Source organism: Etheostoma spectabile, unplaced genomic scaffold, assembly GCF_008692095.1.
Source record: "Etheostoma spectabile isolate EspeVRDwgs_2016 unplaced genomic scaffold, UIUC_Espe_1.0 scaffold272, whole genome shotgun sequence".
In the NCBI taxonomy this organism is placed as follows: Eukaryota; Metazoa; Chordata; class Actinopteri; order Perciformes; family Percidae; genus Etheostoma; species Etheostoma spectabile.
This window is the reverse complement of record NW_022605576.1, coordinates 95,721-109,053: the sequence shown is the minus strand read 5'-3', so window position 1 is coordinate 109,053 and position 13,333 is coordinate 95,721.

Sequence of the window (13,333 nt, the reverse complement as noted above, 5' to 3'; positions counted from 1 at the left end):
ATAATCATTTCATTGACTCAGTAGAAAATATCATTAAGTATTTTTCCTCTGAACACAAGAATACTTTTTGCCAAGTCGTTAGAACCAGCTTTTAATACAGATTATATTACTAAGCCAGATGTTATAAGAGTAATTTGATCTCTGAGGCCATTGCGAGCGAAAGATGTCCTTGGTCTGAACACTATTATGTTGAAATACCTTTCTGAATCTTTAGTCTACTCAATTACAAAAATTGTTAACCTTTCATTTGCTCAGAGATTGTTCCCAAATGTGTGGAAATTAGCTGCAGTCCTTCCTGTATTTAAATCACTTGTCCATCTGCAACTGCAGACCCATTAGTATCTTGTTGGTGTTTTCCAACGTGGCCGAAAAGCTTGTTTCAGAACAAATGACAAATCATTCAAATACTGCTTCCTATCTTTTACATCCAAATCAACTTCGGCTTCCGTATTAATCACTCAACAGAAACTGCCAATAGCTATTTCGTTGAAAAAGGCAAGTCACTGATGGATCGAGGAGGGGTTGTTGGTGCTGTTTTTCTAGATTTAAAAAAGGCATTTGATACCATTAATCATAAAGTTCTTCTTTCTAAATGACAAACTTTTAACTTCTCCGCAGGCACCATTAAATGGGTAGAATACTACTCAACACATCAGACTCAGTTTGTTAGAGTTGTGAATTATCAATCAGGTGCTATCTCCTTATCTGCAGGTGTTCCGCAGGGATCGATTTTGGGTCCACTTTTATTTTCTTTATATTTTCTTCTTTATGACATGCCAGATGTTTGACCCAATGCCAACACCCAAATGTATGCAGTTGATGCAGTAATCTTTATACATGCTGACAATGCAGCTCAAGCTGCTAATCTGCCAACACACTCACTGCAAAAGATAACAGAATGGCTAAATCACAATTGCCTTCAACTAAATGTATCCAAAACATTCCAAAACTGTATGTATTTTTATTTTTTAATAAATCTAAATGTTGTTGTGCAGAACCGGATGTAGTCTTATTGGGGGAGAAACTACCAGTTGTTTCATACTTTAAATACCTTGGAGTATGTTTTGATAACAATCTTAGTATTAAATCGCATATTAAGAAGGTTTGTAACCACATTAAGTTTAACCTGGCAAACTTCAGACAAATCCGCTATGGGTTGCTATGATGTTCATGCTCTCAATGATTTTATCATATATCACCTACTTTTTGACAACCTGGTCCCAAGCAAACAACACTTCTTTCAAGCCACTAATCTCTCTATACAAAAAACTCATATCATGTTTAAAAGGAAATAACCTTTTAAGTTTTGAAAATTTAATTAAACATTCAGATCTAAATAAACAGATCTCTGTCTTTGTCTGTCTCTGCCAGTTTGTTAACACAGTACCAATTACTTACAGATCTACAAGGAGTGAGGCAAGAGGTGAGTTCACTGTCCCGGTGAGGAAAACTTAATTTAGTCGTACAGCTTTTTCAGTCAGGGCTGCTCGTGAATGGAACCTCATTCCAACTCCCATTAGGATTTTAACTTAAAGAAGTGGCTAACAGGTAATCAGGACTGTCAACATTACATGTAGACACTAAATCTTGCTGCTATCTTTCCTGTCCTGCTTGTTTGTGTTTGAGCCACTTTTGCTATGCTATGTGGTCGTAAGGTTCATTTTTTAGTTTAGAAAGGTTAAACTTGTTTGTTATTGTCTTAGCTCTGTGGTATTTCTTTTTTATGCATTTATAGTTATTTTTTACTTGTATTGGGTTAAATCTATATGTACTATTATGATCCTTTAATCTTTTTAGGTGTGACATTGTACGACTTGACCCGGGACAACAGATGTAAAATAGCCTTTTGGCTAATTCTGGCACATTTTACATTTTATATGTATTATTATTGTGCACTGTCCCTGTTAAATAAACAAATAAATAAATTGCCTGTCACATTGGGTTTATTGGAGGAAGACATCCCAGTCATGTTTTTCATCTCAGTCTTTTGGGGTGTCTTTCTTTCATTGTCTCCTCCAGGTGATTCCTGTGTACCTTTTTGGCCTGACTAAGTTTATTGGGCAGTGGTGACCTAGTGGTTGGAGAGAAGAACTTAGGACTAGGAGGTCGCCGAGCAGCGCTTGTCCCTCCCTCATTACCACCACTGAGGTGCCCTTGAGCAAGGCCTTTACCCAACAGTGGAGCTGCTCAGTGCACTAGATCAGACTGTGGTTGGGGGGGGGCAGCTTCCAGGTATGAATGTGGAACTGTGTGAACGTGACAGGTCATCGTTGCAAATGAGAATTTGTTCTCAATTGACTTACCTGGATAAATAAAGGTTGAATTAAAAAATTAAAAAATTGTTTGTGATGGTATCTTTCTTTTTAAAAGCCACCTTCCTTGAGTTTATGATATCCTTACTGTCCTTAGACACAAACCTTTTATTGTTTGGATATATCTTTTATTATTTTAGTAGGAATGACCTTTTTGTCCACAAAAATTAATGCAATCAGTGGTGACTGTAGTAGTTTCATCTAGGGAATTTGGATTATGAAATAACTCCCAATTGGTCAGATCGAAACATGCTTTTAGCATCTCACTTGCTTCAGGAAACCATCGTCTAATTTCTCTTTCTGCTGGTTTACAACTTTTCAGTTTAGTTTTGTAGGTTTGGATAAGATAAACCACATTCTGATCAAAATTTGCAATAGGACGTCTGTGTCTGGACTCATATGCATTTCTAAAATTCACATAGCATTTATCAAGTATTCTTTCCTTCTATGTCCCTTTTTTATCCATCTGACTAAAACCAGGTAGTGCAGTGTCCAGTTGACAATGGTTGAAGTCCCCCAACACTATGGCAGAAGCATCTGGAGGTTTTTGTAGCAGTCTATGAACATGTTCTGCTTCCCGGAATTGGGAACAGTATCTTGTGTAGGTTTGGACCTTGTCAATCTTGTTGTTCAGAGAGCATAACTTGCTAAGAATAATGGATGGGAGCGGTGGTCTTGTGTGCCTTTGCCGCAGCCGATGGCGTATTCCACCTCTCCTGCATCTCTAAGCCTTCTCAGCTCAGGAGGGATGTTATCCAGGGACATCGGGGACAATGGGGTTGATGGATTAAGGCGTAGTGCAAGCACATCAAGGCGTCCCGACCGTAGCATGGACTGGGTGGAGGTTCCAGGTAACTTTCCACTTCTCTCATATCCACAGCGGGGTACTTCACAAAGGCTGCCCTCCAAGGTTGACAACCCATACTAGAGTCAATGTAATCCATGGGAAATTCATCTTCCAATTTACATACGGCCAAAACGAGACAAACAACATTGAGAGAAGTAACAATCAACTCACTCACACTGACTAAAACATAACACAAACTTGAAATGAGTAAACTAAGCCCAAGGACGCAAATTGCAGCCGAGCATTTTAACCATTTAATCATAATTGCACCGAATGATTTCTCAGCCATCAAAACAAAGTTGACATGTACATGTATGCTACAGGTTGGCTTCCTCTAGCAGCCTTGAGTTTTGACATTTAAAAAAAAGAAAAGGGGTATAGCAAACTGCTATTGTGTAAGTATCCTCCCCATGAAAAGGCCAAACCTTAACTTATTGCCTTTATTATGAATCAGTGGTGAGAGACCGCAGGCCCAGTCTGACATTTTGATGGAGACGTTCTGCGCCTGATAACATGCAAATTCAAATGATGCTGCTGAGGCTACAGCGCAGCTCATATATGTCTTTCTCTCTCTCTCTGTGTTCCTCCTCTCCACAGCTCCCTCTCTCTTCAGGGCAATGGTGCGTGATGCTATCTATTACATTGCTCTGTGTATTTGCATTCCTGGTCGGTAGCCAGTGTTTTTAATAATGTCACAACAGATGATGTTCTGTTGCTGGTGTGTGTGTGTGTGTGTGTTTGTGTGTGTGTGTGGGGGGGGGGTCTTTCATCAACAGAGGAGGGGGTGTACTGAATTTAAATGTCTTTATTCATGTGTGACAGGAGTGTGTGTGTGTGTGTGTGTGGGGGGGTTGATGTACAGTATAAATGTTTGGAACTATGCATCTGATGGCGTGAATAAGTCTGACTTTATAATTAAGCTTTTAAAAAGTTCAACAATTGTGTTTTCCTTAACTCTGTGCCTTCATTGATCATCATTCAAAAATGTATAGCTGAGTAAAGATAACGTCTGGCTCCTTGCTAGAGACTCTGGAAGTAACTCTGATTGGACTGTTTTTAGAAAACTCAGAAACAGAAATCTATGGTGAAGAAAGCCAAAGCCCAGTACTTTCTGGAATTAATCTCTAGCTCATATTCAAACCCAACGAAATATTTGGAAGGCTGTAAAATCAAAAAAATTATAACGTTGCCTCAACTCAGATCAAGATCAACGACTGTTTGTAGTCTGACCATAAATATATTACTTTTGTGTGCAAAATTTCTTTTTGTAGCTGCTGGTTTCATCTTTCAAAATTCATTCCGTGACAGAATACAGAATGTATGGCCAAAAATGTAATTCGTTACGTATTCTGAATACTTGGATTACTTCCACATTGAATTGCGTTTTCTAAGTGGAGGAATGCGGCCATCAGACCCTGCTCACTGAACAGGCCTCTTCTGGTCTGGTATTCTCTTCCAGCTGGCTCAACGTGTACATGGAAGAGCAGAGAGATTTTTAGTATTTGTAGTCCAGAACTGCATCGCCTACTACAAAAATCTGACCGCAGTCTAATTTTAGCTAATGTTAGCTAGCATGTCAAACGTCAGTCTTTCAGCGTCTCTGGGGCTAATAAACCAGCACATAGGAGGATGGAAAGTCACACGTCAACATAGCAGGTAGCTGATCCAACTGGACCATAGCAAGGTGACCAGTAACACTACAGCAGACGACTAGCCTCGGCTAATTAAAAAAAATATCTGACTTTAAGATGCTCCAGGTTGGAGGAGGAGCCATTTGGACGCTGAAAGGACGTTGCCCTGCCCAGTTATATTTCCTTCTCCCTCTTCTTTCTTTAACGTGAAAGGCTGTTGGAATTTCTGAGGTAGAAGACATTCCTTCCCTGGCTCTGTCGTTCCGCTCCATCTCTACCTCTATCAGTGATCACGCTATAAGATCATTTCTTCGTTTTCATATTGGGGCTTTTGGGAAATACATGAAGTGGCCCTAATATATTTAGATAATGAATAAAAAGTATTGTCATGTAATCCATTGATTTCAACAGTGTAACTGTATGCTAAATACCACCTATTTAAATTGTATCTGTAACGGAATACAGTTACTCATACTATGTATTCTGAATACGTAATGCTGGTACATGTATTCCGTTACTCCCTAACACTGATTATAGATGGATGGCAATGTATTTTCTGTTCTTCACAGTCTTGCATTTAGCCTTGGTCATGTCTCCTCAAGTGTAGTTTAAGATGGTCTCCTAACTGTCGATCCCAGGAAGTGGACTGAAGAGGACACTTTGGATCCCTTATTTTCTTAGGCTCTCAGACAATGTTTTAGACCAAATAACTCATATTTTTGATCTTTCAATTTTCACAGGTACAGTTCCCAGATTCTGGAAAATGGCTGTACCCCAACATATGGGAGGTGACAAGAACAACCTCAACAACTATAGACTAATCTCCAAAATGCCATGTCTCTGTAAAAGGTACTGGAACCTCTGGTAAATGATCAGTTGGAGGTGTTTCTGTTTGAAACTTACATTTTCAGCCCTTTTCAGACCGGCTTTAGAGAAGGGGACAGTACTATTACTGCTGTTAATTTGGTCGTGAATCAGCTTTAGATAATAAAAATCCCTGTGCGGTACATTTTGTTGACCTTTCCAAAGCATTTGACACTATACATCATTGCCTGCTCTTGCAGAGACTAGATAGTATTGGATTTTATATTAATGCATATAACCCTATCAGAGAGACAACAATCTGTTAAACTAGAAAGCTACAATTTAGTTTTTATCAGTAGCAAAAGGTGTTCCGCTGGGCTCAATTTCGGGTCCAGTCCTTTTCACTATCTACATCAATGATATTGTTTCATCTTTGGCATGCCTATCTGTATGTGGATGACACTGTGCTGTATTAGTTGGTTGATTCTGTTAATCTAGCAACTGAAAAATTTACAGCATCCTCTAAAATTCTGCAAGAGTCTCTTAAAGAAATAGGACTCGTACTAAACGCTGATAAAACAAAGTTCATGCTATTTTCAGGAGTCAGTACTTCCACTATGATTGGACTTACTATCAAGAGGGGCATAGAATAAAAATATCTCGGCATTAGGATTGACAAAAAGCTCTCTTTTTCAAATGGATAATCTTGCGTGCCATCTCAGGCCAAAGGTTGGCTATTTTCACTGAAATAAACACCTTTCCCATGTTTTCTTGGAAAAGTATTGTTTCTGTTTTCATGTTAGTACTGGACCATGGTGATTTATAGACGCTGATGTCTCCTGCAGCAGAGGTCTGCTCAGATGACGTCTTTCTAACTCAACTCCTCCACACATTTTTCCTCTTCAGACCTGTAGTCTTCAACCGACCTCACTGGGGATATTTATCAGACCCAGTCACCCCGCTCCCTCTGGACACACTGAAGGCTTTTCTCATCGCCAACTCCTGGAAAAACATTCATGTGTAAAATCAGTAAAGTTTCCCCCTTTTAGATGTCACAGTATTCCATTTTTCTCCCACAAACAAATTGATTGATGGATGCTTCTCTTTATCTGCACCAATCAATTAGGCCGGCTCGAAGCACGACAACTACACAATGTCAACTTGTCAACACAACTTTTGGATATATGTTGCATTCATTGAAAAAGTCAACCGTAAAAAAAAGTGTCCCTTAATAATTTTTTGTGTTGAACTTTTTGAACACCCCTTCAGAACACAAGACAAAATAAGAGTTTACTTGCTATAGGGAACATGTAAAATAATTGTTTTTCTTGATAGGTGCTGAAATTTGATTTATTGCACAGCCCTACCATCAATAATTATATACGTCTAATGTGAAAATGTAGGCATCCGTTTTTCCACCATAGATGTCAAAATTGTGTTATAGCTTGTTCTACTGCCCCCGAGTGGCCAAGAACAATCAATTAATGTAGTGAACGTTTATTCCAACCTGGGCTGACTTCGGTGAGAGTGGTGTAATAGTATAAGAACGATGTCCATAACAACAAAAAATTGGTTGCACTGTTCTATTGAGGACTAAAAGCCAAGCCACAGAAGTCATTGAGGTAGATTAGCATAACGATACAAAGCAACGGGCCAGGCTTTGGCTGCTCGTCAATGCAAAACCATGACCTCCTATAATTACAACAGGCAGGAAGCTTCCAAAGAGGTTTTCAGGGTGTGTTTGTGTGTGTGTGTGTGTATGTATGTGTGTGTGTGTGTGTGTGTGTGTGTGGTGCCCTCACATAAGGGCATAAATGAACGTGAAATAACAAAGTCTTATCATTGTCTAAAAATGTGATGAGTTTGTTTGATGGCCACAGCCGGACTAAATATCACAAGGAGGGGGGGCGCTGGGTGGGGGGGGGGGAGTTTGACTTCACAATGACATTAATAACAACAAGTTTGAAGGCATTAGTAATTATAAATACTTGTATGTATATAAATGTATGTATAACTATGTCTAGACCTGTAAGACTTTATAATAACAATTATTAATAGATGGTAAAATTATAGTTTATTAATCTTTAGTTAATTGTCATTTAACTGTTAGCAAATCACCATTTTACTGTTAACAAACAATTAAATTATAGTTAATAAAATATTAGTAGTCCTGTAAATTAAAGGTTTATTGTTACACAAGTTATATCCCTCATATATTATATTATTATAAAGTAACAGATGACTATGATACCATTTATAAACATTATTATTATTATTATTAAAGTTTTTACTGATGTTTTTCTTAGTTAGTTATTTGGTTAGTAAGTGATTGGTAAAGTAACGATGCATTGTTTGCACTTCATTAAATTATTAAAAAAAGATCTACATACATAAATATATACAGTATTGTGCAAATGTCTTAGGCAGGTGTAAAAAAAGATGTAGACTGAGAATGCTTTCAAAAATATAAATAATGATTGTTTATTTTTATAAATTTACAAAATGCAAAGTGAGCGAACAAAAGAAGAATCTAAATCAAATCAATATTCGGTGTGACTTAGGGTGAGCAAATGTCCTCTTTTGCCTGGACATGTCCACTTTTTACGTAGTGTCTGGGGGTGTCTGGAGCTGTCCGGGGGGGTGTTTATAAATTCTTCAAAATGTCCGGTTATCAACGTTGTTCATGGGACCATTAAGCATGTTCTTAAATTGACTGGCGCTTTGCACACAATACTACGGTACTTTGCTGGGTGACGTAATTCCCCATACAGGACATACAGGGAGCAGACCAGACAGGGAGCAGATCAGATAGGGAGCAGACCAGACAGGGAGCAGATCAAACAGGGAGCAGATCAGACAGGGAGTAGACCAGACAGGGAGCAGATCAAACAGGGAGCAGATCAGACAGGGAGTAGACCAGACAGGGAGCAGATCAGACATGGAGCAGATCAGACATGGAGCAGATCAGACAGGGAGCAGACCAGACATGGAGCACAGACAGGGAGCAGATCAGAAAGGGAGCAGACCAGACAGGGAGCACATACAGGGAGCAGATCAGACAGGGAGCAGACCAGACAGGGAGAACATACAGGAAGCAGTTCAGAAAGGGAGCACATACAGAGAGCAGATCAGACTGAGAGCACATACAGGGAGCATATCAGACCCGATAGCTGGTTAGTAAATATGCAGGAACATCAAAAGTGTGGGGGACGTGGGATAATTTGTGGATTTATACTGGGATGGGGGGGTTAATATGTGGATTAATACTGGGATGTCTACATAACTGAGTGAGTTGACTGACTTCAACAAGTGCTCCGCTTCACTGGAACCAAAGCTTAAACCCCCTTTTGATGTCTGTCTTCAGTTGGCTATTCAGCTTTTTCTCCTGGAATACGTCATTACGACATTTTGCTCATACTGCGGCATCTTGTGTAGACTGTTTTTATATTTGTGCTCATCATCATATGTACATTTTATGTGCTGCTGTTATTGTTGATTACATAGTGAATATATACACTCACCGGCCACTTTATTAGGTACACCTGTCCAACTGCTCGTTAACACTTAATTTCTAAGCAGCCAATCACATGGCGGCAACTTTATTAGGTACCCCATGCTAGTAACGGGTTGGACCCCCTTTTGCCTTCAGAACTCGAACCAGTCTGGCCATTCTCCTCTGACCTCTGGCATCAACAAGGCATTTCCGCCCACAGAACTGCCGCTCACTGGATGTTTTTTCTTTTTCGGACCATTCTCTGTAAACCCTAGAGATGGTTGTGCGTGTAAATCCCAGTAGATTAGCAGTTTCTGAAATACTCAGACCAGCCCTTCTGGCACCAACAATCATGCCACGTTCAAAGTCACTCAAATCCCCTTTCTTCCCCATACTGATGCTCGGTTTGAACTGCAGGAGATTCTCTTGACCATGTCTACATGCCTAAATGCACTGAGTTGCCGCCATGTGATTGGCTGCTTAGAAATTAAGTGTTAACGAGCAGTTGGACAGGTGTACCTAATAAAGTGGCCGGTGAGTGTATATGTACATACTGTATACAGTATATAAGTGTGAATGCCCAACGAGGGGTAAAAATGGACGGCAGCGAGGCGTGAATCGTCTGATGGACGGTTCCCTCCCCCAAACTGTATAAATTATCGCCATTTGTACTATTTGACAGCATGTTTAACAACAAGGAATTCTGGCTATCAAGCCATCTCATTGTCTCCAAAACAATCTAAAGATTTTCACAAACAATTATCTGCCATGTGTACTGTCAGCCACGGACACCAAACAAAACAGCAATTGTTTCTCTAATTGCCCAAAGTTGCGACACGTCACATTCAAGTGTGTGCGAGTTATGACATCTTGAGGAAAGGAGGACACAGTGTGCCGTTGGTCGAGAGACACAGTCAACGTGGATATCTTTTAACCAGGGCTGTACCAGAATTGTCCAAGTCCACTACATTTGCCAGGCATCTCATATCGTGATGCATCTTTTCTGTATGTTAGAAACCTCGGCAATATCTCATCCAAAATAATTGTTTGTTATGTGCATTGCATTTACAATACTGGAGAGACTTATTTATAGTCATAGTCATAGTTATAGTATTTCATCATCAAACATACTGTGTACAATATTCTGTGGGTTCAGGGCAGGTAACATGAGAAGAGAGAGAGTCAGTGGGTATTTGGGCCTCAGTCTTAATAACCCATCAAGTGCAGCCTTATGAAAGAAATGTCTGCATCTAAAGCTCCACTGCTCGACTTCATCTACAGAGAAATATTAAAGTGTAATACATACTTCACTGTCTGTCAAGTCATCACTTTGATATATTCACATTGGCACACTCCGTGCTAGTTAAATTCCTATTCTAACGCTCCAGTCACCAGCTTCACCGTCATCATCCCACCAATGTCCCTCCTCAGAAATGATCCCTGTCGGCTAAGGACATGTGGCTGAGCCAGTTAGGCTAAATCCAAATCAATTCCTCTCCGATGGCAGTAGAAAAGTACCAAATCGAGTTAATGCTGGGCTAATATGATCAGCTTGTGGGTGGGGAGAGGATGACTGTGCCATCATGTCTTCCCTAATTTCATTTCGCCAAGCAGGCGGATGGGCAGGCCTGCTCAGTGGGCTTGGTGCTGGAGGGAGGCCCACTGCCACCAGCCATGGCTGGATGAGCTCGGTGCCAAATACCATGGCTGTCAAAGGTTTCACAGGAGAAAACACTGGGCCAAAACTCTGGGCTGGAGGGATAGACACAGAAAGAGATTAATTGAGGCAGAGAAAGTGTGAAGATGGGAATACAAAGAAGCAGAATAACAACTAAAGGAAAATGGCGGACTATGAAGCAGTACATCTTTCAGCTAAGAAGCAGAATTTAGAAATGGGCCAACATTTTACAATTTTTTTTCTTCATCTAACTTATTTTGGAGATACATGGTTTTCATTGGTCAGCACTGCTCCCAAAAGCCAGTATTCTTTAAATTCTGTAGAAAATCAGCAGTTCTTTATTTTTCTCCTTAGTTGGTTCCAAAAATACCACATTTTGGTTGAGGAGGTTGTCCCTTTGTACAGTGTCACCGACTTTAAAAGTCATTTCTGACTTGGCTTGACACTCCATGGCCAGTTCACATGGAAAATAGGTAAGGGAAGTCACGTATTAGAGATGTTCCCCTTTTCTTACTCCTACTGCTAGAGTGTTGATGACACAGACACTAGTTGTATTTCTTGATTACTTCTCACCAGTCAGGCCGGGTGCAGCAAAAAGATGTCTAGATAGATAGATAGAGTAGGTCTAGACCACACTCTATAATTAACAAGGACCCAACAGTTCTACTAGTTACCTCCAGCGCAAGCAACAACTTTTAAATGTGTTTTTAGCCTTTAAACAAGTTCAAAATGTCATTAAAAGTGTCCCCCCCCCCATGTGCAGCGATTCCTTCCAAGTGAACACAGTGACTCGGATCGCTGGAGATGTGAAAGAAATGCATCAAAGGCTGTGTGTAGTTCCTGTGTTGAGAGGCAGTTCGAGAGCTTAGTCTACAAACTACAACACAGATATCGCTATAAATTTAGTGATTAGATGAGGTAGTGTCTCCAACCTTACCCCAATTATAACTTGTCTCCTGTTAGTTTTACTACAGCACTTACTTTTGAAAACAAGCATATTTAATAAGCTTATTTTTGAAAGTGTGTTTGTATCTCTTTCCGTTGTTGGCCTGACCGCTTCACACTTTGCTGCAAACCGCCCCAGTCTAATGAAGCCAACAGAACCATATCAAAACAGAACCAAAATGTCAGCCATATAAAACGTAAGATGTCTACGTGTATGTCAGCTTGCATTGGTGTTCTTCTGCCCCCTAGTGGTAAAAAAAACAGACTAATGGAACTTAAGATGTGTTTTAAGAAATAGAAGGTATAGTTCTATTAGTATGACCAATTGCTGGTACAAGGCACCATAGCATTGCAGGAAAAGCCTTTTAACCACTTATACCCCAATGTGGCCCAAAAGCCATCAATTAATACTCATGGAGCTTTGGCACGCATTCATGGAGCTATGGAGCCAAGAGGCTCTCTCTCTGTTTCTCTCTCTACAGGAACATGTTGCCATTTAGCGTGTCGATGCCAGCATAAAGCAGATGTCAGTAAAGTGGTCCCTCGGTAGGCAAGGCTGATGAACACTAATGGAAGTGGTTACCTCACCAGGAAAATGGACCACTCAGTGATGGTGCTGGCATGGTCCATTTGTACAGAGGGGGAGCAGGTGGATTGACTTGAATCCGGGGAGCGTTGGATATTTACTCCCTTGGCCTGACCCTGTGGTGCACATGGCCGACAGTACCTTCACATTCTCTGTTCTCTATGGTATCTGTACCAACTGGATATTTAAGACCCAGTTTAAGGTCATTCCTGCTTGTTTCATTTTTTTTCTTTTACTCTTGTTATGTTCCCTTAACATCTGTGGACAACTAATTCCATTCAATGTTCTATTAGTGACCAACCGCATTTTCCAGTTCCATCAAAATCCACTTCACACATAACTTTTCAGGTTTAAGTCGATCCGTGGCAACAAGGAGGGGTTCAACAATGTCACACCTGCCTATTTGGGTGTCTCTGAAGCTTAGAGTATGTCATCCTAAACCTTAGTCTGGGAGACCTTCCATTGTTCATGCATGTGAAGGTTTGTCTTGGTCCTCACAGTAGCTCAGGACAGTGGTTCCCAAAGTGGGAGCTGCAGCACCCTATGTGTGCCTTAAGGACAGACCAAGGGTGCTGCAAGACTATTCATCTAATTGTTCATTTACTGTGTTTGTGATGAACCTTTCACTGACATTTACATGAACTACTTTCTGTTACATTTTCAGACAAATCAAAACAGACGAAAAATCCAATTAACTTAAAAAAAAACCTCTGTTCAATATGCAGTTATGCTGCAACTAATTGCATGACAACTCAAGGTTTCCGGTTGTCATAGCAACATGGAGTTTTTCAGGAGCTAAGAACTCATAAAACAGCAGGTCGGAGGAAGCAATGGACGGATGGGCTTATATTATTTCATTCATTAAAGAAAATATTAATTGTTAATTAGTATACTTAAGATGCACTCTAAATCATTTTTTCAAGAACAAGCCCTGTTTACCCACTAAAAAAGGGCCGTGTTCTCCTATCAACAACCATAGATTTGTCTTGCCATTCAGCATAGACAGTAGTGGTACCTCAGCCAGCCTTGACTGAGAC